This window comes from Bos mutus, chromosome X (assembly GCF_027580195.1).
Source record: "Bos mutus isolate GX-2022 chromosome X, NWIPB_WYAK_1.1, whole genome shotgun sequence".
NCBI lineage: Eukaryota > Metazoa > Chordata > Mammalia > Artiodactyla > Bovidae > Bos > Bos mutus.
The window spans coordinates 67,598,900-67,625,667 of NC_091646.1; the positions used below are offsets into that span (position 1 = coordinate 67,598,900).

The 26,768-nt window shown below is 42.6% G+C and overlaps 1 protein-coding gene across 1 annotated transcript in view; it reads right to left on the minus strand.

The window, feature by feature from the left end:
- Window positions 1-26,768, minus strand: part of SLC16A2 (solute carrier family 16 member 2) — a 132,294-nt gene that overhangs the window by 98,467 nt on the left and 7,059 nt on the right. The gene's annotated exons all lie outside the window — the stretch shown is intronic.

Here is a 26,768-nt window from a genome sequence, read left to right on the forward strand (position 1 = left end):
CCCATTATCCCTAGAGGATTAGGGTGGAGGGTGAGGAGTAGGAGGAGGGAGGGAGGGTTATTGGGAGGAGAAGGGTTAGGCAGAGGAGAAATCCCCAGAGTAAAATTGCCAAACAGAAGAGTTCCCCACAACAGGATGAATCAAGACCTTTCCAGTCAGAGAAACCACAGGCTGCCAGCAGGTGACCTAGTTAGAGGGGTGTGTGGCTAAGGCAGTCAGTGTGCTAAAAAGCCCCACAGATGCTGCAGACCAGGCAAAAGACAGCCAGGGATCCTGAAAAGCGAAGTTAACTGTATCCTCAGGCTCTCATATCCAGTGGGAAAATCAATTTTCTGTTGTACCTGGCTGCCTTCAAGAAGCTGAAATATCTGAAATGCAATGGAGCCAGGCTGCACTGAGATATCGCCCAGCTGAGGTCCACTGAAGCCAGCACAGTAGGACAGGGACATGTTAGGTAAATTGCTCTGGAGGTTAGATCTTGAACCTGGGGTAATCACACAACTTCTCCAAGAATGAACTGAAGATGTGGGATCAATAGGGCACCACGGGGTCAGGGAATGGTCAACACCTATTAGGGGACCCTACAGCATGGCTCTTAGCATCATTCAGTCAAAAGTGAAAGGTTCCAAGTACTACCTCTTCATTGTGTGGGTGGGGAAACAGACTTAGAAGGGTGAGGGCCTACTCTCCAGTCACATCAAGTAGTGGTGAGGCTAGAACCCAGGTCTAATGACAGTCAGCACTCTCTCTACCATACTCCCCTACCTAGCTTGGCACTGAGCTCACTTCAAAGAATAAAAATGCAAACAAGTCAAGCCTGCCTTGCCCTCTACTAGCCATCTTTCCATTCTACTTCCTAGCCTAGTCCTGAAGAAGAGCAGGTCAAAGCTGTGGGCAGCCCTGCAGACTTAGGCAGGGTGAAACACGGTGCTGTGAGAGTGATAAGCACAGCTTAAGATGTGGACATGCAGGAACAACTCCCAGGATTTGCCTCAATGCTGCGTAATTGACGTTTGAGGCATTTTTCAAAGCATGTCATTATCCTTGCACTTAAGGCTGCCGCCAGCGATAGTGTGATGGGAATAAGGCCAAAATTCCCCAAGATATACAGACACTTAGCCCCAGCCTGAGCTTTAGGTAACCTGCTGCCACTAGACATTCCGCCTCCCTCAGCACAAGAACTGAGCTCCCAGCTCCCACACAGCTCTGGGCAGATCTCTGGCAGTACACACATTTGAAACTACAGCTGGCCCTGCTCTTTGAAGAAAGAGAGGTACTGTGGCTCCTACCTCAACCTTTTATCCCTGGAAAAATGAAGGTACAGAGGCAAAGAATATGCAGCAATCTGACTGTCTTCAAAGATCAAACTCAAGAACTTGGAGGTCCCAGAGATGGATCTGATTTTGTCCCATCATCAAAGTATTCATAATTCTGGAGACACAGAAAGATAAGTAATGGCAGAGTGCATGTGGGTGTTGTACGCAAGGAGGGCATGGTAAGAACCAAGCAGAATGTCTCTGCCCTTATTTTCATGTCTGGCCACTTTGCTGCAGGCCACTGACCCAAACCCAAAAGATTCAACCAAGCAGTTCCCAAGCCTGGTCTATTATCAGAATCACTTGATGAGATTATTTATAATACAGTACAGACTCTGGGCCCCACCTCAGAAACTGAATCACTAGATTTGTCTTGGGCCCCAGAGAAGCTGTATTTTTAACACATTCCCTAGATGATTTTGATGGTCAGCCAGGGCTAGGAACCACTGGACTAGATAACTGCTGTGGACCTTCCAGACCTGACTATCTATGAATCTAAGTCAGATTCGGACCAAGTACTTTATCATGATTATCAATGTTACCATCCAAAAAGCCTTTATCATGCAATTACCTTCACATGACTCAGATCTAGGCATTTCACATAGGGAGTTTGTGGGCGTCTCTGAGAACTCAAAAAGATTGAAATTGACCATGTATTCAGACCCAAAGGACATAACTATGGTCTCTTGAACACTGAAACTTTTATTTGAATAACTAAGTCAATAAACTTAAGAACCTTATTTAGGAAGAAAAGGGCAAAAGCTTATTGAGGGGTGGCAAAGGGAGAGGTATTCAATTACATGTTGGGGCAGGACTGGGTAGGGAGGAATGCATTCTCTATTGCAGTTAGGTAACTCTGTCATTCTGTCATCCTCATCTTCATCCAGGCCCTAGGCCAAAATCTGAACTTCTGACACTAAGAAAATAGATAGAGACCTTCATCTTTCTGGCATGACTGGAGGCAGGAAGCTGAATCCAAGGCATTATGGAGTACGGTATCTGTAACAATGTCTTAGAATTCTCTTTTTGCTCCAAGTTTACCTCACCAGTAATTTGGTCTTTGTATGAGAGGTAGGCAAGCTTAAAATATCAATCCTTAAATAATCATATGGACTTCCCAGGTGGCGCTAGTGGTAAAGAACCCAGCTGCCAATGCAGGAGAAGTAAGAGATGCGGGTTTGATCCCTGGGTTGGGAAGATGCCCTGGAGGAGGGCATGGCAACCCACTCCAGTATTCTTGCCTGGAGAATCCCACAGACAGAGGAGCCTGGCAGGCTATGGTCCATAGGGTTGCAAAGAATCGGACAAGACTGAAAGAACTTAGCATACAGGATAATTATATCAGAATCCACTTGAAGCTGGGATGCAATCAGCTTGCTCCACCCAAAGGTGTCACTGAGCAGACAAGAAAGAAGCCGGTCTCTGCCCCCCACCAACCAGATATTCTCATAAAGGGGAAAGAAAGCAGAGAATTGACTTAGATTGAGTCTGAAAAATGGGGGTTGGGAGACCAGGCTGCCCAGAGAAGGACAGAGCAGATGTCTGGAAAATTTACCTTGTCTAGCTGCCCCTGGAATACAGACAAGGCAAACGATCTTTGAGAATTCCAGACTCAGCCAGAGGATGGGTGAGAGTGTAGTTCTCCTCTGGAATTGAGAAACCTGATTTGTCCCAGAGGAAAGAGGCAGAGGGAGGAGTGGAATCTTGGCCTGACAACTAAAATCAGAGTTCATAGATGGGGCAAGGAAATGCGAAAGTCATTTGCCAGGCATCCAAGAGCAAAGTGAAGTTTGGGGGCTTCCTATGAGATTTCTTAGGCAGAGGGACATTGTCAATAGTCAAAGGAAAAGCCAAAATCTCAAACCTTGGCTGTTAAGAACAATGATTTGGAAAACAAATACATCCCACCTTTAAAGTAGCCTTGCAAATAAACCCTGAGAAGTTAGCAGTACATCCTGAAGTAGGGGGCCTGAAACAGGCCCACATTGCATTAACCTTTCCCCAAACATCCCATGGTCTCCTACTTGTGTCCCTCATTTTTTTCAATACACATTTATCACACACTTACTATATATAGTGCATTGTGTTATGTGCTAGGATGACCATATCATTCTTTATAAATCACTCCACTCAATTATATGTCTGTTCATACAGACATGAAACATGAGACAGTTCTCTACTTCACCTTGATCATCTGATCATAGCATCTAGAGAAATGTGCTATATGTATTGTTGCTCTTGTTCAGTCACTCAGTTATGTCCGACTCTTTGCAATCCCATGGACTGCAGCATGCCAGGCTTCCCTGTCCTTCACTGTCTCCTGGAGTTTGCTCAAACTCATGTCACTTGAGTCGATGATGCCATCCAGCCATCTCATCCTCTGTCATCCCCTTCTCCTCCTGCCCTCAATCTTTCCCATAATCAGGGTTTTTTCCAGTGAGACAGCTCTTTGCATCAGGGGGCCGAAGTATTGGCGCTTCAGCTTCAGCATCAATCCTTCCAATGAATATTCAAGATTGATTTTCTTTAGGATTGATTGGTTTGATCTCTTTGCAATCCAAGGGACTCTCAAGAGTCTTCTCCAACACCACAATTCGAAAGCATCAATTCTTCAGTGATCAGCATTTTTTATGGTCCAGCTCTCACATCTGTACATGACTACTCAAAAAAACCATAGCTTTGACTAGATGGACCTTCGTCAGCAAAGTGATGTCTCTGCTTTTTAATACTCTGTCTAGGTTTGTCTTTGCTTTTCTTCCAAGGAGCAAGCATCTTTTAATTTCATGGCTGCAGTCACCATCTGCAGTGATTTTGGAGCCCAGAAGAATAAAGTCTGTCACTGTTTCCATTGTTTCCCCATCTGTTTGCCATGAACTGATGGGACTGGATGCCATGATCTTCATTTTTTGAATGTTGATTTTTAAGCCAGATTTTTCACTCTCCTCTTTCACCTTCATCAAGAGGCTGTTTAGTTCCTCTGCTTTTTGCCATAAGGGTGGTGTCATCTGCATATCTGAGGGTACTGGTATTTCTCCCAGCAATCTTGATTCCAGCTTGTGCTTCATCCAGCCCGGCATTTTGCATGATGCACTCTGCATATAAGTTAAATAAACAGGGTGACAATATACAACCTTGATGTACTCCTTTCCCAATTTTGAAACTGTCTTTTGTTCCATGTCCAGTTCTAACTGTTGCTTCTTGATCTGCATACAGGTTTCACAGAAGACAAGTAAGGTGGTCTGGTATTCCCATTTCTTTAAGAATTTTCCATGGTTTGTTGTGACCCCCACAGTCAAAGCCTTTAGAGTAGTCAATGAAGCAAATGTTTTTCTAGAATTCCCTTGCTTTTTCCATGGTCCAACAGATATTGGCAGTTTGATCTCTGGTTCCTCTGTCTTTTCTAAATCCAGGTTGTACATCTGGAAGTTCTTAGTTCACATACTGTTGAAGCCTGGCTTGAAGGATTTTAAGCATTACCTTGCTAGCGTGTGAAATGAGTGCAACTGTGCAGAAGTTTGAACATTCTTTGGCATTGCCCTTGTTTGGGATAGGAATGAAAACTGACCTTTTCCAGTCCTCTGGTCACTGTTGAATTTTCCAAGTGTATGGGCATATTAAGTGCAGCACTATAACAGCATCATCTTTTAGGATTTGAAATAGCTCAGCTGGAATTTCATCACCTCCACTAGCTTTGTTCATAGTAATGCTTCCAAAGGCCTACTTGACTTAGCTCTTGAAGATGGCTGGCTTTAGGTGAGTGATCACACCATTGTGGTTGTCCAGGCCATTAAGATCTTTTTTGTATAGTTCTTCTGTGTATTCTTGCCACCTCTTAATATCTTCTGCTTCTGTTAGGTCCATACCATTTCTGTCCTTTATAGTGCCCATCTTTGCATGAAATAATCCCTTGGTATTTAATTTTTTTAATGAGATCTCTAGTCTTTCCCATTCTACTGTTTTCCTCGATTTCTTTGCATTGTTCACTTTAAAAGGCTTTCTTATAGCTCCTTCCTATTTTTTGGAACTCTGCATTCAGATGGGTATATCTTTCCTTTTCTCCTTTGCCTTTCACTTCTTTTCTCTTCTCAGCTATTTGTAAGGCCTCATCAGACAACTATTTTGCCTTTTTGCATTTCTTTTTCTTGTGGATAATTTTAATCACCACCTCCTGTATGATGTTATGAACCTCCATCCATAGTTCTTCAGGCACTCTATCTATCAGATCTAATCCCTTGAATCTATTTGTCATTTCTACTATATAGTCATAAGGGATTTGATTTCGGTCATACCTGAATGGCCTAGTGGTATATACAGTGAAATAAAATAAGGCTTCCTGTAGGAACTCAAGCCAAATAAAGAAGAAGATGAAAAGGTAGTGCACAGTCAGTATCTTTTTGGTGCACTGCTTGACTTTTGTTAGGCTTACTGCCTGGTTTTATTTGATTCCTGGAGACTGATGGCTATCTTAATAGCTAATCCAGACTTTTTACCTCTCACATGCTTCCAGATGAACTTCCTGCCCACCTCAACACACACACACACACACACACACACACACACTCATACACACAACTTAGAACCTACCCCTTATTATCTATGTGCCCTTCACTTCTCTGAGCTTCAGTTTCCTCATCTGCCAAAATGGGCTAAAAACATACTGAGACAAGCTGCATCTTTCCAAATAGATTTCTCCCTACTGATTTGCACTGACTTGAGATTGCCACTGCTCTTATGGGCAAGGTGAAAAAGAATTTCTGTACAAAAAATCAGGCTAAGTTTGTCCTTGCATTAAGAAAGAGGGCCCTGTGGGAACCTTGTGATTCTCTGCCATAGACATAGAGCGTCTAGGAACAGACGACTACCTAATCTTCAGAGGAAGCATCAGAGGAGAACAGGACATTAGCCAGACTGGGTAACTTTTAATATATATGTATGGCAAAGCAGTTAGGGAACAGCGGGTATTAACAATAGCAGCTCCTCCTATGCAAACAGCACTTTAGAGCTCACTCAATATTTAGTTTATTCTCTCAACTGATTCTCAAAATAAGCAAAAGAAATGTCCTAGATATTTCTGTATACTTTTTATTTAAATCTTGAGTCAAACCTTAAAAAACAGTTTGTTTTTTCCTGTTCTACAGATAATGGAACTGAGGTTCAGGGCAATAAAGTACATCATTCAAATTCACACAGGGAGATAGTGGTGAAATTTGCAGATAGTAGTAGAACTCACATTTTCTGATTCCTTTCAGAGTTCTCCTTTCCCTATAACACATAACAAGGGTGGAGAAATGGGGCAGGGGCAGGATACAATTCCAGGAAAGCAAGGTAGTATGGAGAAGGAAAGTAGCATCAAGATGAAAGAAGAATGGAAAGGTATCCAGACCATAGCCCTTCCACCCATAGTAACTTCTCAACTGCTGCTCAGGACCCTCCTCTGAGAACCCAGGTACATCTGAGTCCTCTCTAATTGGATAAATCAATATCACCTCCACCAGGTACCAGACCCTGACTAATATCATTCTGTGAGCCAAATTGCCTTCTTCTGATCAAGAAAAAGATGGAAAATTCATCATCACCTTCCAAGAGGAAAAGGTATGATGGAGCAAGCAGAGAAGGAAATATTCATCTCAGTCTACTAAAGAGATTCGGAATCAAGGTTGATCTCTATCTGGGTTAATATCCAAAATATATAAACAATTTCCACAAATCAACATAAAAAAAATCTCATTAAAAGATGGGCAGAAGAGCTGGATGGACATTTTTCTGCTGCTGCTGCTGCTAAGTTACTTCAGTCATGTCTGACTCTGTGCGACCCCATAGATGGCAGCCCACCAGGCTCCCCCGTCCCTGGGATTCTCCAGGCAAGAACACTGGAGTGGGTTGCCATTTCCTTCTCCAATGCATGAAAGTGAAAAGTGAAAGTGAAGTCACTCAGTCGTGTCCGACTCTTAGTGATCCCATGGACTGCAGCCCACCAGGCTCCTCTGTCCATGGGATTTTCCAGGCAAGAGTACTGGAGTGGGGTGCCATTGCCTTCTCTGGGACATTTTTCTAAAGATATACAAATGGCCAACAGGCACATGAAATGATGTTCAACATCATTAATCATGAGAGAAATGCAAATTAAAACCACAATGAGATATCATCACCTCACACCTGTCAGAATGGCTATCATCAAAAAGAACCCCAAAAGCAAATGGTGGGGACGTGGAGAAAAAGGAATCCTCACATACTGTTGATGGGAATGTAAATTGGTACAGCTACTATGGAAAACAATATGGAGGTTTCTCAAAAACTAAAAATACAACACTATGTGACCCAGTATTCCACTCCTAGATATATAGCTGAAGAAAACAAGAACACTAAATTGAAAAGATACATGCATCCCAGTGTTCACTGTAGCATTACATACAATAGTCAAGATATAGAAGCAACCTAAATGCCCATCGACAGATGAATGGATGAAGATGTGGTACACATGCACACAATGGAATACTACTCAGCTATAAAAAAAAGAATGAAATTTTGCCATCTGCAACAACATGGATGGACTTAGATGGTATTATGCACAGTAAAACGAGTAAGACAGAGGAAGACAAATACTGTATGATATCACTTATATATGGAGTCTAAAAAATACAATGAACTATGAAAATACAAAAAAGAAAACAGACTCACAGATGATGTAGAGAACAAACTAGTGATTACCACTTGGTGGAAGGAATATGGTAGGGGCAAAACAGGAGTAAGGAATTAAGAGGTAAAGGCTACTATATCTACAAATGAATAAATAAATATAAATTATTCTACAAGGATATATTGTACAACATGGGGAATATAGCCAATATTATACAATAACTATAAATGTAACATAACTTTAAAAAATTGTGAGTGACTATGTTGTACACCTGAAACTTATATAAAACTGTATACCAATTAGGGGGTCACTAATAAGTTTTGTTTTTTAAAAGTTGACCTCTGTCTGCAATTCCTGGCTGTACCATACACCCAGAGAAATGAGCACACAAACACAGGCACAGTCACAGAAGGCAAGGAGGCAGCTTCTCTGTGCCCCTTTTGCAGGATTTTATCATTTGCCAATTTAAGGAGATATTTCCCATTTTTTACAAAGGGAAAGAATTACAGGGCCCAGGCCTAGAGCCCAGAGCAGCTTCTGAGGTTGATACAGAAAGCACCTCATCTGGTACTTGGGGTCAGCAGTGCAGGGGGTGAGTCAGAGCCGCAGGCCAACAGACTAAGCTAATCGGGGATCACTTGCTCACTCTTCCCTAGTGGGAAGGAGAGCATGGCAGAATACAGCCAAGTGACTTAAGGCTGCTTGAGTTAGTGGAGAAGGGTTACCATAGAGTTGCCAACCTCTAGAATGTCAAAACTGGAAGGGGTTTTAGGAATCATCTTGGTGGGGAATCTGATACCCATGGTAGGTCAGGGGAAAAAACCGTAGACTTGGGAATCAACAGGCAATATTAGTGCTATAGTAGCACTAGACCCTGGATGAGTTACCTAGCACTTCTATTCTTCAATACCCGTATCTGTAAAAAAGGGAGGAGTATCCTCCCCATAGGGCTATTTTGAGAATTAAGTGAGATATTTGAGCTAAGTCGCTTCAGTCATGTCTGACTCTTTGTGACCCTATGTACTGTAACCCACCAGGCTTCTCTGTCCATGGGATTCTCCTGGTAAGAACACTGGAGTGGGTTGCTGTGCCCTCTTCCAGGGGATCTTCCTGACCCAGGGATCAAACCTGCATCTCTTATGTCTCCTGCATTGGCAGGTGGATTCTTTACTACTAGCGCTACCTGGGAAGCCTATCAAGTGAGATAATCCATGGAAAAATATTAGCATAGTGCCTGGTATGCAGTAGGTTCTCAATAATTTATTTTAAATGTAAATAGATTTATTACCACTAATCAAGCAAAGTTGTGGTTGAATTCTGATTTCCCCATTACTAGCTGCCTTAATTTAAGCAAGCTACTTTACCTCTTGGAGCTTCTTAATGAGATGAATCCTACTTCACAGGGCTGTTGTGAGGATTCAAGGAGATAGTTAACACAGGTAAAAGTTTCTCATGGTGCTAGGCACATAGTAAATGCTCAATAAATACTGACTGAGTCTGAATTGGCATATCACAACATGCGACCTGGGTTGTTTTCTCGTTGTGCTGCAGCACCCCATACTCTTTTGCTTTATCCTTTGTGTGACTGGTCAGGCAAATGCATACAACATGAACAGAAGCTTGAGAAAGGTGGATGTGTTCAAGTGAGGACTGAACCATGGTTTGGAATTTGGCTTCATTAACACTGGGATAATGCACAACTTGTACTTATCACTTGGGGTTAATGCACAGCTTGTACTTACTTGTACAGATAACTTCTCAGCCACAGATAGAAAAAGCCAGAGCTCATGAGAGAGTCCCCCAACCCTCCTGGGGGCACAAATTCCCATTCCAACAACTAACTCTAACACTCCTGGGGCCTCCCTAGCTATTTCCTTTGCCCAGATCCCAAAATGATGAGGACAGAAGCCGTATGGTCACAGATTAGAAGGGGAGAGGCTTTCCTGTCTTATTGCTCAGTCTGGGGATACTTTCAGCCTATGTCTAGCCCACATCCTGTGAAGGCCTCTAGTGGGTCTTTACTATCTGGGTTCGTCTCCAAGGTAAATCTCATCTGTACATTGTATGTTTGGAGCTGGGAGGCTTTGTGTGATGTTCAAAACACTGGAAAGTTTCCATTATTTGAAAAGGTCCTTCAGGAAGGCAGGCTTAGGGGAACTGGCCATCTGTCAAATCTTCCCCTTGTGCCAAAATCTAGGCTTACAGGTACCTCAAGCTTACTCTCAAGCAGCTTCTTCCCACACTTGCCAAGCACCTGTTGTTTACAGAAACCTTAAAGAAACAGCTAGGCTTTTACTCCAATGCATAATCCACTGGCAGGTGGCTCCCAATCAGGATTATTGTGATTGTCACTAGTCTACCCCCAACCACTGATAAGAAAAGAGTAAAAGTAGGTCTCATTACACATACCTCAGTTTCCTCACATGTAAAATGAGGTGGTGGTCTATGTGATTGTTCTCTGGAAGTTAAAAAGTTCACAACTTAATGAATTAGGGGGTCAGGCCTGGCAATCACGTGCACACACATACACACACACATGCACACACATCTTTATTTATGTTCACCACATCCATGTTCAATACACTCACACGTCCATTCACATGTACACGCCCATAGATACACACAGTTACATATACTCATATTTCCAGTCACCCTCATTTGCTGTTTGTTGTTCAGTTACTAAGTCACGTCCAACTCTTTGTGACCCCATGGACTGTAGCCCACCAGGCTCCTCTGTCCATGGGATTTCCCAGGCAAGAATACTGGAGTGGTTGCTATTTCCTTCTCCAGGGGACATTCATACATGCTTTCAAAACTTTGACACACATACATACACACAATACACAAAAGTGCATACACACACAAAATGTCTCCTTTTCTGAAGCTGACTAGGAAATAAACATACTTGGGATAGAGTTCCATTATATATTTATGGACAACAACAATAAAAGGAATTTGTGTTTAGAATAAACAATCCCTAGTCTCAAGACTGAATCTCCCCGCCCTGCTCCCCACTACCCGACAACCCCCTCACACACATTTTTTAAGTCATACTTGTGAGGAGTCCTTACAGTGTGTCCTTTCCTGGAAAACTAGAGCAATATGGCCTAAATCTAGAATGAAAATCCATCTTGGTCTACCCGGGACAATCCTAGTTTATGCCTATTGTCTCAGAATAATATTCTTTTATTCTTAAATTATCACAGTATGGAACATAAATTATCTAATAGCCCTACCTAAAGCTCTCCTCAGCCTGGGCCATGATTAGGCCCCCTGGAGGGGGGCCCATTACACCTGGCCTGGGCTTGCTCTCTTCCCGGGACACCATTTTGTTCTTTAACTAAGTTTAACTTCCCAATTCTATCACTAGGGAGTCTTTTTTAGTATTTCCACCCCTCATACAAACAAAACCATTTACTAGCTCACATCTAGGTGATAAAGGGGAGGCTGGGGTAGTTTGCCATCCTAGATGGCCTCAAAGTAGGCATTAATCCACTTCCTTTAGGTGTCACCCCATTTAATTCCCCAGCTATATTCTTCCAGTTTATAATCCCAGAAATTCTAACTTTTTTCTTCTCTTTCTTCCCCTTCCTTCCTCCCAAAGAAGGCTTGATGACCACAGGATCTCTCTGAACCCAATACATGCCATGCGAACACAACTCCCTCTCCCCTTACCACTACCATGAGAGAGAGAGGAGGGAAAAGAAGGAGGAGACAGGGGAGGGGGGAGAAGAAGGAGGAGAGGAATAGGAAGAAGAGGAGGAGGAAGAGAAAAAAGGAGAGGAAATATTGATTGATTCAACCTCATTTAGGCTCTGACTAATTTTCATTAGGCTTTCTGCCTAATTTCTTTTAGCCTCAGGGCATGTGGGCCAGTGACTATTTTCATGGCTAGATTAACTTGTTTTGAAAAAATATGAAACAGCTGTCAAATATGGATAATAATATATTGTGCATAATAGAGTGCAATTCACAGAGCAACTGAATAAGGATCCATGTTCTCCAGACATGTGGATACCACATACTATGCAGCTGGAATTGTGGCAGCAGCTGTGCTAATCTGTAAACAAAATGGAAGCAAAGGAAGAAGCCCCAGCAAGGACAAAAGGGACAATTTCAGTATGAAGTGGGGGAATTAACAAACAGGACCTTTCTCAGACCCTTAGAAAAGTGAATAGTCTGAGGAGAAGCTGAAGGGAAGGGTATGCTCACCTGTACAGCTAGGGGTGGTACATATATGTACATATGCATGTAAAAACATACATAGATACATATACATCTGCTCATGTGTGGATATATATGTGACAGAAAGAGAAAGAGGCTGTCAATATAGATAAATGTGTATCTGTATGCCTATGTGTATGCTTTTAGTTGCCTATGTCATGATTATTTATATAGTTTTGTACATACAAGTGGTTTGCTTATACATATGTGTGTTTTTGGTTATGCCACAATTCAGCTCTACATGCATGAATACATGTGCAAATCTATAGATGAACTTCTGTACATGGCAGCCATGATGATAATCCATACATAAGGCTCAAATCAGTTTTCAAAGGACTGTCACATCCATCCTCTTATTTGAACCTCATCACAAGACTGTGAGAGATTATTACTACCCCTCCCACCGCTGCTTTGCAGATGGGTAAATTGAGGCTCAGAGATGCCAAATGACCTGCCCATGGGTTGAAAATTAGGTAAATGACAAAGTTAAGACTCTAATGCTGGTCTGTCTGATGTCAGATCCTGTTCCTTACCCTATAACACACAACACAAGGAGAAATAAGGCAAAAGGGACTTGAACTTCAGGATCTTTTTTATGATCTCCCATTCCAAGGTAATCTTTTCTGTTAGTGTTGAAACAACTTCCAGGAAAAGAAAGAGGGCTTTGCTATGCTATGCTAAGTCACTTCAGTCATGTCCAACTCTGTGCAACCCCATAGACGGCAGCCCACCAGGCTCCCCCGTCCCTGGGATTCTCCAGGCAAGAACACTGGAGTGGGTTGCCATTTCCTTCTCCAATGCAGGAAAGTGAAAAGTGAAAGTGACGTTGCTCAGTCGTGTCCAACTCTTAGTGACCCCATGGACTGCAGCCTACCAGGCTCCTCCATCCATGGGATTTTCCAGGCAAGAGTACTGGAGTGGGTTTTAGGACCTGTACTATTCTCTGTTGAACCATGGTCTGGAGATTGGCTTTCAGGTTTCTGGTCCTGCCTGGAGATATGGCCAACTCCACTCATGGGACACATAAAAGCCATGGCTCCCTTGAGTGGGTGTTCGCTGGTGTTACCCTGGAGCCTAAGGGGAGGCTTCCTAGGGTTAGGAGCCAAGACAATAGATTTGTTCCTTCCTTATTCTATCCTCTGGCTGTCTGTCTTTCTCTTCCTAAAAGCTGCAGGCTCTCAACATCTGGTCTGACCGGTTCCACTGAGCCTTCCATGTTTGAGATACTTTGTGAATAGTGTAGGGAGCACAGGCTTGGCTAGGCTTGAATGTGAGTGGTGCCATCCCAGGGCAAAACAACAAATGAACCTGTTTGGGGTCCTGCTAACCTCATTTACCCTGGCCAACAGGTCCCTCCAGCTGGTTAACCAGAAGATTTTAAGGACAACTTGCTTTTGACTAATCTTTCCATAGGCAAAATCTAGGCCAAAGCAAAAAAACCACTATGGCTCTTGGAATACACACAACTTTCCTGTTGTTCAACATTTGAATGATTAGAACCTGGTCAAGAGTTGTAGAGATAATGTTAGTAACTCTAAATCTTCAGGATCATCAGTTTGAAGGTCCTGTAGAAGTCAGGGCTCAGGGAAGTGGGGAGGGTCTCCTAGTCATCTGGAGTCAGGGGATCCTCACCATTCCCTGTCTCTACTACTCAGTCATCCCAACTAGTCACCAGAATTTTAACCTGCTAATGTTTACAGCTTCCTGCAGGGGATCCCTCTTGGGACTTCCTGGCACCTGTCTTCCCCTCCCCCACCCCAGAAGATAAACCCTCTTTCCAAGTAATAGGACGGGATGTCCCAATGGGCAAGGAGGTCAAGGGGCTTGGTAGGATAAGCTCCTGGGAGGCAGGGCACAGAGCACCTTATTGTAGATGGAGTTGTTCAGGTTAAAAATTGTTCTATGTGGATGAGTAGATCATCCACAATCATTGGTTCCTTCCAGAATTGAGGGAGGAGCTTATAGGCTGATGTGGCCAGTGCAGGATTATCCAACAGGTGGGCTAAGTATAAGCTTAGGACATCAACAAAGCAAGGGCACCCAAAATGAAAAAATTACAAATTTATTGAATTGTTCCAGAATTTGGCAATTGGAAAAACAGTGCCTTGGGCCTCTAAAGGTATTAATCTGGTCCTGAGAATGACCAATATCAGAGCAGCCCAGACGGTGTCTTGAGAAGGCACATTTACCTTCAAAATTCCCGAATGAGTGGTGCTAAACTCCCTTGGGCTCACTTGGGGTTACACTAGCTTACTAGGGAGATAATAACAGCAAATGCTTCTATAGCACTTACTGTTCTGAGACATATATAATTCTAAGATATATATAACTCTTCTAACAATCTTACTGGTAAGTACTCTTGTTATCCTCCCCTTGTGCTTAGTTGCTCAGTCGTGTCCGACTCTTTGTGACCCCATGGACTGTAGCCCGCCAGGCGTTTCTGTCCATGGGGATTCTCCAGGCAAGAATACTGGGTTGCCATGCCCTCCTCGATCCTCCTCTTACACATGAGGAAATAGTGGTGCAGAGATGCTAAGTCCCTTGCCTAAGTACATAGCTGGTAAATGGTGGAGCCAGACTTCCCCAGGCAGTTGGGCTCCAGGGTCAGTTCTCACTCAAGAGGGCTACATGAAAGTATGACTTCAGTGGCACTTTGTCCATAAGACACAAACTCTCTTTTAAAAAAATAATAAAGCTAAGATCTTAGAAAAGTGATGTTAGTAGAGAATATTCAGGAGAGAGTTCTAGGCATTGGCTCAGCATATCATAACCTGTCCCACCAAATCTCAGTTTCACATTGAGGTACTTGCTCACTTGGGCATACATGTTCTCTCTTTGCCTCTCATGGGTGGAATTCTTCAAGAAGATAGAATAGAGACCATGGGATAACTACACTTCCCAAGACTCATCTTTTTCTCAAATCTGGGAGTATCTGTTTTCAATTTTCATCAGAGAAGTTGTCCCTATATCCTCTGACCCCTTGCCAGGGAGCACCCAATGTCTCATTGGTTTATATAAACCATTGGTTCTAAGCACCACTAAGTTTCTGGGAGGCCCAGCTTTCTTATCGCTTAAGGGGAGAAATCAAGGCCCAGAAAGTGGAAGAGACTTGTCAGGGTCACAAACACAGTAGTAGAGCCAGAAGTAGAACTTGGATCTCCTGACTCCCAGTCTGGTGCTCTTTCTTGACCTCAGCCAGCAGGTCTTAGTTATGCCCATATCCTTCCTTCCATGACCCTTGTTTCTCTCCCCCTTAGCTTTTTTATTCCAATTTGTTTCAGGCTGCTATCAAGTTAAGAGAAAACTGTTACAGGTTTTGGGGAGGCCCTACATCTCAGCCCCCATGGAACATGGGATTGGGATCCCTGGTTTCTAGTTTCAGCTCTGTTAAATATTAAGTATATGACCTTCAATCTGCTCTCCATTTTCTGTAACTATAAAATGGGAATATGAATCTCTATACAGCCCTTCCCTGCCATGAACTTCTCCCTGACTAATACAAATCACACTGACTTTTCATTTTCCAGAACCTCTCAACATAACACTTGTTATCAAAGATGTTGGCACATGATGAGATTCAATTGAGTACTTTATTTCATAACTGTCTCTGTTGCAAGGATAAACATCAATTAAGATGTAAATTACAATGTACCACATGGAGAAGGGATTATTATCACTCAGTTGTCTCCCCCTCTCTTGGGGCTCACAGCATCTGGACCTATTTGGGACACAGGGTGCAGGGCTGAGAGCTTCTGCTATTTCTACTCTCAGACCATTTATCCTTCTTCTTGGACCTTTTAAAAAGTGCTTGGCTGCTGACACGGAAGAGCAGATGGTGTAAGCTGGGTGGGCTCTGCCACAAGCCACTTGCAGGCTCCTCATTTTGTGGCCTAATATCCAAACATCCCCCTTCCCCATACCATTTTCTCTAAATGTCCTCAGTATTTTCCTCTCCCCCTTCCTTTTGACACCACTCCACCTGCTGGGTCAGGGACTTCCAGAGGGCAAAGTAACAAATTTGAGTAACAATCTATCTGTCCAATTTGCAAGTCTCAGTTGACCACTACCCAATTCATAGGCTCCTCTCCACTTAGCTAAATCTCTTTTCAAGTTACAACTGTACTAGCAAAGCTCTTTTGATTCCTTTGGCCCTTACACTTACCTCTCCTTTTCCACAAAAGTGAAAGAAAGTGAAATCACTCAGTCGTGTCTGACTCTTTGCGACCCCATAGACTGTAGCCTACCAGGCTCCTCTGTCCATGGGATTTTCCAGGCAATAGTACTGGAGGGGATTGCCATTTCCTTCTCCAGGGGATCTTCCCAACCCAGGGCTAGAACCCGGGTCTCCGCATTGTAGACAGACACTTTACCATCTGAGCCACCAGGGAAGTCCTCCTTTTCCACATCACCACACCAAAATTGCATTCAATTTCACATATACATATTTTTTCTAGCTAGCAGTGACCTGTGGTTGTTTAGTATGTCATGTCTTCTCAAAGAAATTATAAACTTCTTGAGGGACACTTTTCCTTCTCTGGTTCATCCAAGGTCCAACCTAACATGTAATAAACACCTATTGACTTGAATTGAACCAATATCAACTGAACTGAAGGTGGAGAGTATGGGCAAGGCCTATGAGCAGGGCGTGACTATTCAATATTTATTGAACCCTTAGTATGTGCCAGGCTGTATGCTAGATGTTTTATATGCTTCCTCTCATTTAATCTCCACCCCAATAATGACTGATATTATTATTATCTGTATTTTATACATGTGAGAACTCAAACTTCAAAAAGTTAAAATCTTTGTCAAGGCCATCCATATAGTGAGTATTTGAATTTAGTGATGTTTGATTCTAAAGCCTATATTCAAAGATTGGTTATAGTTTGAATTTCTATTAGCAGAGTGCTGAATAAATAAATTACAGCATATCCATATAATGGAATACTGTGCAGTTATTTTTTTAAAAAAGTGATGATTTTACAGACTTACTGTGTAATAATATTCAAGATATACAGCAAGGAGAGATAAAGACTTTTTAAGTGAGCAATGCAAAAAATAGAGGAAAACAACAGAATGGGAAAGACTAGAGATTTCTAAAAGAAAATTAGAGACACCATGGGAACATTTCATGCAAAGATAGGCTCAATAAAGGACAGAAACAGTACAGACCTAACAGAAGCAGAAGATATTAAGAAGAGGTGGCAAGAATACACAGAAGAACTGTACAAAAAAAGATCTTCACGACCCAGATAATCACAATGCTGTGATTACTGATCTAGAGCCAGACTTCCTAGAATGTGAAGTCAAGTGGGCCTTAGAAAGCATCACTATGAACAAAGCTAGTGGAGGTGATGGAATTCCAGTTGAGCTCTTTCAAATCCTGAAAAATGATGTTGTGAAAGTGCTGCACTCAATATGACAGCAAATGTGGAAAACAGCAGTGGCCACAAGACTGGAAAGGTCAGTTTTCATTCTAAGTCTGAAGAAGGGCAATGCCAAAGAATGTTCAAACTTCTGCACAATTGCACTTATTTCACATGCTAGCAAGATAATGCTCAAAATCCTTCAAGCTAGGGTTCAACAGTACATGAATGAAGAACTTCCAGATGTATAAGCTGGATTTAGAAAAGACTGAAGAACCAGAAGATCTAATTGCCCACATCCATTGGATCATAGAAAAAGTAAAAGATTTTCAGAAAAAAACATCTACTTCTGCATCACTGACTATGCTAAAGTCATTGGCTGTATAGATCACAACAAATCATGTAAAATTCTTAAAGAAATGGGAATACCAGCCCACCTTACTTGCTTCCGGCAAAACCTGTATGCAGGTCAAGAATCAATAGTTAGAACCAGACATGAAACAACAGACAGGTTCAAAATTGGGAAAGGAGTATATCAAGGTTGTATATTGTCACCCCTGTTTATTTAACTTATTGTGCAGAGTACATCGTGTGAAATGCCGGGCTGGATGAAGCACAAGCTGGAATCAAGATTGCCAGGAGAAATATCAATAACCTCAGATATGCAGATGACACCACCCTTATGGCAGAAAGTGAAGAAGAACTAAAGAGCCTCTAGATGAAGGTGAACGAGGAGAGTGAAAAAACTTGGCTTAAAATTCAACATTCAAAAAACAAAGATCACGCCATCAGTCCCATCACTTCATGGCAAATAGATGGGGAAACAGTGGAAACAGTGACAGACTTTATTTTCTTGGCCTCCAAAATCACTGTGGACGGTGACTGCACCCATGAAATTAAAAGACACTTGCTCCTTGGAAGAAAAGCAATGACAAACCTAGACAGTGTATCAAAAAGCAGAGTTGGCAAAACCAACACAATATTGTAAAGTAATTAACCTCTAATTAAAATAAATAAATTTAAATTAAAAAAATAAAATATGTACAAAGAAAAAAAAAAAAGTAGAGACCTTACTTTGCTGACAAAGATCCGTCTTGTCATAGCTATGGTTTTTTCAATTAGTCATGTATGGATGTGAGAGCTGGACAATAATAAAGGCTGAGCACCGAAGAATTGATGCTTTTGAACTGTGGTGTTGGAGAAGACTCTTGAGAGTCCCTTGGACAGCAGGGAGACCAAACCATTCAGTCCTAAAGGAAATCAACCCTGAATATTCATTGGAAGGACTGATGCTCAAGCTCCAATTCTTTGGCCACCTGATGTTAAGAACCGACTCGCTGGAAAAGAGCCAGATGCTCGGAAAGATTGAAGGCAGGAGGAGAAGGGGACAATGGAGGATGAGATGGTTGGATGGCATCACCAACTCAATGGACATGACTTTGCGCAAACTCCGGCAGATGATGAAGGACAGGGAAGCCTGCCATGCTGCAGTCCATGGGGTCATGAAGAGTCAGACAATGACTGAGCGACTGAACAACAACATAAAAGGCAAAGTGGGGGATAATGTGAATTACAGGTTACCACTGTGTTTTTAATATAGGGTATACACATACATACACAATTGTTTGTACATATACAGAATATCTTTGGAAGAACACCCCAGATAACATTAGTGGCCTCTAGGGAGGGGAACAAGGTAGCTATAAGGTAATGTAGCTTCCCTGATAGCTCAGTTGGTAAAGAATCTTCCTGCAATGTAGGAGACCCCAGTTTGATTCCTGGGTCAGGAAGATCCACTGGATAAGGGATAGGCTACCCACTCCAGTATTCTTAGGCTTCCCTTGTGGCTCAGCTGGTAAAGAATCTGCCTGCAACGTGGGAGACCTGGGTTCAATCCCTGAGTTTGGAAGACCCCCTGGAGAAGGGAAAGGCTACCCACTCCAGTATTCAGGCCTGGAGAATTCCATGGACTGTATAGTCCATGGGGTTGCAGAGAGTTGGACACAACTGAGCGACTTTCACTTTTAAGATAATGTAGCAGGGAGACTTTTCACCATCCCACCTCTTGAATTTTGTCTCATATTAAGTAAATGAAATTACACCTATTACAACACAATACAGTCTCTTTATGCAACATAGTGCCTGTGGATTGACTTTAGAAAAGTTCAGGGAGACATAAAGTGGGCAGTATGCCAGTGATCGAACTGAGGAACTCCCAAGGTGCCAGGAGCATTACTTCTTACACCCATCCCCAACTACTCTTATAAACCAACCTTGACTACAATCATCTACCTGTAATACTGACTGAGGTTACATCTTTCCAGATGTCAGTTCTCCTATAAAATGGGAACCAGATAGATAGGAATGGGTAGTCTCTAAAATGCCTTTCAACTCACATGTTTAAATAACTGAAAATCAAGATGGTAAGTCTTGGTATATTTGAAATCTTGTCTCAAAGAAGGACTTGAGAATTTAGTATTGTTGTTTACAACAACAACAACAAAAGAGAAATATTTTCATCATGAGATGGTATAAATATTTGTCTACTAAATGGTCTTAATGGAAGTTCCTAAGTAGTCACTGAAATGCTGCTCAAAACTGCTATTGCAGGCCTCTTCCAGGCTTCTGGCCTTCTGTGGCCTCTGTTCTCTGGGGCTATCCTGTTTAGAACATAAGGAAATTGGCCCACTCAAAAACTGAATACAAAGGAGCAAGGTCCCTTCTTTGCTTAATGTCCCCTGGCCCAGACCTTCTGACCCTAAATATCCCTTTCCTTCTTTTCACTACCTGCAGGAGAACAGAGGCTCTGTGAGAGACCCTCGGGAGGAAATGACACCCTAACTCCACCCACCATCTGCCCCCAATGGCTAGTAATCCTTATTAAAAAAAAAAAGAAAAAGAAAAAAGTCAGTCCTTGACTCAAAGGGAGGTTTGTGAGCTCCTGCCAAGAGCTGTAAATATTTCAACATGCCTTGTTTCCTTGAATGTATATGGCCTGGGATCTGGCCCCTCCTCTCCCTGGGCTCCTAGAGAACTAAGGAACAAAGGAAACATGGCCAGTGGCCAATCCTTAGCTATGAGACACCCGGGTAAAATTGCAGAAGAATACAGACAGGAGACGGAGACAAGATGGAGTGGGGAGGGATTGATTCCTCTTCCAGAAATATTTAGAGAAAGGTGTAACAACTCACTTTCTAGGAGCTGGAAAAGGCTACTGGATGATGATGATGATGATAATGATAATAATAATACCAACCTCTTCACAACTGACAAATACCACTCACATACAGAATCTCATATGCTCCTTCACAGTCTTATAAAAGTAAATACTATCAATCTCACTATGAAGATGAGAACACCGAAGCCTTGAAAGTTTATGTGGCATTCAGGGTAACCAACTGAAAAGAGACAGTTTCTCTGGCCCTTTTTTGGACCCAATGACCCGTGACTCTAGGTAGAGTAAAATGAGTGGTTAGAAGAGTATACCACATATCACAAGACTGTCAGACTTTTGTTTACTAAGTCCTTTCATGGTCATCTCATATATCCCTTAATCATAAGGATGAGCGGAGGCTAAAGGAATGGAAAACTCTGTAGTAGTCATTCTTGGTACCTGGCCCCTCTCATCTTTAGATGTATTAAATGATATCTGGATTCATACTCCCTAGGTTCAAATATTGGCTCTGCCATTATTTGCTATATGAGCTGAAGCAAGCTACTTAATTTCTATGCATCTGTCTCTATCTGTGAAATGGAGGAAATAATAGTACCTACCTCATAGAGTTGCTCAGAATTGAAATGAGTTGTACATGTAAAGTGCTTAATATAATGTCTAGCACAGAAGTGGGCTTCCCCTGTGGCTCAGCTGGCAAAGAATCCGCCTGCAATGTGGGAGACCTGGGTTCGGTCCCTGGGCTGGGGAGAAGGGAAGGGCTACCCACTCCAATATTCTGGCTGGAGAATTCCTTGGACTGCATAGTCCATGGGGTCTCAAAGAAGCACAGAATTAATTGATAAATGCTAAATAAAAGTTATCAATTACTATTATTATTATTATCAGGGTGCTTGATAGAACAAGCTAAATGTCAAAGAAATTTCACACTGTGAAAGAGCAGATACCACTAGGCTGTGTGCTTTGTTACTTTTTCCCCTGTAAGAAAGGTTTATAGGGAGTCGTCTCCATACTTATACCCAGTCCTCTTGGAATCAGTGGCAACCACACATGAAGGGCATGAGTGGTGAACAGAAGAAGAGTTCTTTTCCTTGTAAGAAGCTCAGTAACCTAAACAAATGACTAAAATTGTGACCTGAATCTCATAGGCATCATATTCTAAGCAACTGTGCTAATTGGCCCAGACAGATATCACACACCCAGCTATACACACGTACCCACAGGTCTGGACACATGGGCACATGCACACACCCTTCTAGCCTGGGTAAGAAGGTGGTAAGAGCCACAGGATAAGTTAGACAAGAGATTCTGTGGGGACTGCTGGTTTAGTGACATTTCCTTTTTTCCCTTCAGTTGCAGGGAAGCAACTAACCTGGGAGTTTCATTTCCTCCCTCTCCATCTCACTAAAAGCACTTTAAAGTCTAGTGTGTTTGTCTCATCCCTCCTCCAACTCCTCTACAATCAATTCTGTAGTATCTTTTTTTTTTTTTTTGGCAAGAAGAGAGATTAATAGGGGATCAAAATGGAGTGGAGATTTCTATTTTATTCAGAACCCCTCAGGCTACTAAAAACCAATCTGAAGTCTCTAGAAGTTCAGTAGGCTCAGTAATTGAGGGACAATGATAGTGCAGATTTGAAGAGAAAGGGTGCAACTGATCAGGACATTTGTTGAATACTATTGAGTAAGACCTGCTACAATACTATCTCTTTGACTGGGGTCCCAGGGCTGTGAATCTTACTGCAAAAATCCAGAGGTGATAGCTTCTACACTCTTGAGTGTTCCATAGGAAGTCGCTCTTCCCTCAGAAAGTGGAGAGTAAGAGAGAGGGGAAAGGGGGAAAGAGACACTTCCACAGGGTGTGTGGGAATGGGCCTGAGATCCAGTCTGGAGTAAGGACTATACAACATCTGAAACCCTAGTTGTTCCTCTAACTGAGTGAGGGAAAGAAAGAAGAAAGAACAATACTAGGAGCAAAAGGATGGCATATCAAACATAGGTATTACAAATGCCCTATGAAAATAGGAGGAGCCAAGAAAATATATGGTTGGGATAGCCATTTTTATCCCTTCTTCTACCAACCCCAGAAAAAGCAAACAAGAAAACAGAGAAGGGCAAGACTACTAGGGTGAAAAAGCATGTACTTCCTCAAGCCACCCAAGCAGGCCACATTCTCCACCCACAGATAAGTGTCAAGTGATTTCATATTAGTAATCGCAATACCTCGAGTTCAAGGCAAATGATTAAACATCCCTAGGCTTAGCCCTCTCTCACCCTTAAAATGGGAGAGGGCTGGAGTATCCTAAACCCTCTTCCCAATAACTTTTGAATGGGATGCAGGATAAGGGGAGGATGGAAGCAGAAAGAAACTTATATAAATGTTTCCAAGCACTACTATAGGGGAGTTGCAAAGAATCCATGCCAAGAGGTACAATCTAGGCTGACCATATTCTCTCCATCACTCCTCCTTAACAGTCTGGGCCCTTTGTACTAGTCTCACACAAACCCTACAGAAGCTTCTGTTACATTAAAACCTAATTCCATAAGCAGACAAGAAAAGACTTTTTCAGGCAGAATACTCATAATCCATGGCTTGAGGTGTAGAGTACATGTATGTGTATGTGTGTGTATGCATGAACATTTTATGAAAAAAGTGTTTTCTCTAAGGTTTACTCATTCAGTCCCAGGTGAGACAGTTCCTTTCAAAATAGGAAATCCCACTCCATCTTTCACACAATATGAAAAGAGTAAATGATTCTTTTTTTTTTTCTAAAATGCAAAACAGGACTTCCCTGGTGGTCTGGTGGTTAAGAAGCTGGAGGCCAATGCAGGGGACACAGGTTTGATCCCTGGTCTGGGAAGGTCCCACATGCCCCGAGGCCACTAAGCCTGAGCTGCAACTGCTGAGCCCATGGGCCTAGAGTCTGTCTTTCACAACAAAAGAAGCCACCACAATGAGAAGCCCATGCAGCGCAACTAGAGAAAGCCCTGGCATAGCAACAGAGACCCAGCACAGTCAAAAACAAGATCTTAAAAAATGCAACAAAACAAAAAGATGCTGATGGGAAAAGTGGCACACTCTCCCGGGAAACTGGTCTGCTCAAAATGTACAGATGACATCCTTTATATGTTTCTGCAAATGCTGACAGTCCATCTGCTTATTTACTCTTCATGGCACTGGAGGAAATATTTCCAAAGCAAGTATAAATTCAGAAAAAAGAAAAGAGAGAGCTCTGTGCCTGCTACTTCAGTAGTCACTCTCAGTAAACCCTGAGTGAAACTGAAGTTGCTCAGAAATTGGGAATAATGAATATGGCCTTCTCTAGGATGACAAGCAGCAGCTCTCGCACACCCAGTACCAGGCAGCAGCCCTTAGCTAGCTATAAGGATGCCCTGTCTGAAGTCCCCTAAAGGAAACCACTTTATTGAATTTATAAATCTTGGTTTACTCTTCTATCCTGAAGTAACAGCAAACCAAGGTCACACTAACCATGCATTTCTGAGAAATGAGAATGAGCTGCAGAAAATTAAGTTTCAGGAGAGGGGTCCAAACTGAGGCTTAAGGGAATGCTTTCAGTTTAATGCTTTATAGGAATAGGCTCAAATGCTGGGAAACAGCAGCATACAGAACCACTCTGCTGGCCTGCAGCAGGCCAAGTTGAGAGAATTCTTTTGGAGGTCCAATTCTTTGCTAAGCAAGACATTCTGGGGGAAGTAGTTGTGAATCTGAAGTTACCATTACATACTGTGTTTTTTTAAGTGGGTCTTTTCAACCAATATTGGTACATATGAGTAGCATATGTACATACAACATGGAGAAATGCTGTCTGTATAGCTTTTCTTTGCTTTCCCAATCTCCTCCCAACACATTCAAATCCCCATTCAGGAAGATTAGTGTATTTCCATTTGTTTGAATGAGTCAAAATTTATGCCAAGTGAATAGTAAAGAATAAAATATCATATAATTTTAGAAGGATAGAATAGAAGAGCTAAGAAGTTCATCTAGTATTCATCTAGTCAAACCCTTTCACTTTACAACTAGATAAACTGAAGTACAGAGAGGTAAAGTGACTGCTCAAAGTCACAGAGCAAGTCAGGGGCACAAGTTGTCTAACTCCTAGTCACTGCCCAGCTAGTATTACTGAGATCACCAATCCATTAGGATCCAGATTTAGACTTAGAATGAGCACTTGAGGTCACAAGCCAGGGATCTAACTTCAATTAGCCACTCCAGCTCAAACAAGCACCCCCCGGTTGGCTTCCAAATACCCCCAACCTCTCTTCCTCATCCCCTCCAGTATGAGTCAGGGTCTCAGTTTGGGACCCAGTTTGGTTGGAGAGGAGTCAGAGGATTGGCTTGAAAGATGTCTGGCCCTGTGTCCCAAAGCTCCATAGCAGGCTCTGAGCCAACCTTCTATGGCTGACCAAGGTTGGTTCTCTGAGCCAACCTCTGTCTTCTATGGACAGTAGGCAAAGGCCTTCAGCCAAAGGCAGGACATTGGCATATTTGCTCGAAAGATACCTGGCTTCCAAAGTCAGCAATTTAGTGGTCATCCCAGTGAGACACTGAACTAAGCAATGAAAGCTTCTAAAACAAGGAAGAGAAAGATAGCCTAAATTGCCCCTGGTCTCACCTATCTTTGGGACTCTTTGCTCAAAGACAGAATGTATCATTTATCCCATGCCTAGAAATTCTGTCTCCATCAGAGTGACCCATGAGCATGAACTATCTTGTACCCAATAATGAACCTTCCTGACCATTATTACCCCTTTCTCTGGGTGGTGAGAGACATCCCCCCACCCCTACCTGGGAGACTACAAGGGTCATGCTTATAAACTGCCAAGGAAAAGATGCCTCCCATCATGTTTTATGACTAGTGCTAGACTGGAAGTCAAGGTGGAAAGTACAGGGTGCTGAGCTTACTCTAGGGCATGTCCAAAAAGACCTAAGCTTGGAGCCAGTGTTAACAACTCTGACTTGTTCTGCCTTGTCTTCTGGACCCCCAACCCTAACCTGCCTCTGATCAAACTCATTTAGGGTTCCAATAATGATCTGAGGCCTGCAACCAATGCTACCTTGCTCTTTCTTTCCCCCCAAAGTCTCCATTCTCATATCAGGTGGGCATTACAGACTTCCATCAAATTGTTGGGTTGCCCCTGTCTTGTATGCTGCTTGGTCTGGGTTAGGGGAACTCACAAATTTCCCACAAGCTCTACAAAAAGTATAGGCTCATTTCTCTCTTGATCTTTTCCTTTTTCCCCTAAACCAGACCTTGGTCACTTGTCTTTATGTCAAGGACTTTTTGCCTGCTGGTCCTCCCAGGCTTAGGACCCAGGGAAAGCTGGTTTCCTTTTCAAAATAGGTGAAGAGAAAGGACAAGATACACTGCCACCACAGAACTGTAGGCACCACAGAGTTCACAAAGACTGGACATTGCATGCTCTAGAATGCCCTGAATTCCACTTTCCTTACACTTTCTATGACTTTTCCCCATGCCCAGAGACCACTATGATGGGCAGTTAGCCCCTAAACATCAAAACAACCTTTTTTGGAGGGCACCTTCATAATAGTCCCAATGATCTGCAGAACCTTAGGCCCATTAAACCAATCAGCACAGCTTTAGGGCTGTGAAGATATTCAGTTCAGTTCAGCTCAGTCGCACAGTCATGTCTGACTCTTTACGACCCAATGGACTACAGTATACCAGGCCTCTCTGTACATTACCAACTCCCTAAGTTTACTCAAATTCATGTCCATTGAGTCGGTGATGCCATCCAACCATCTCATCTGCTGCCGTCCCCTTCTCCTCCCACCTTCAATCTTTCCAAGCATCAGGGTATTTACAAATGAGTCAGCTCTTCACATCAGGTGGCCAAAGTATTGGAGTTTCAGCTTCAACATAGGTCCTTCCAATGAATATTCAAGACTGATTTCCTTTAGGATGGACTGGTTGTATCTCCTTGCAGTCCAAGGGACTCTCAAGAGTCTTCTCCAACACCACAGTTCAAAAGCATCAATTCTTCGGTGCTCAGTTTTCTTTATAGTCCAACACT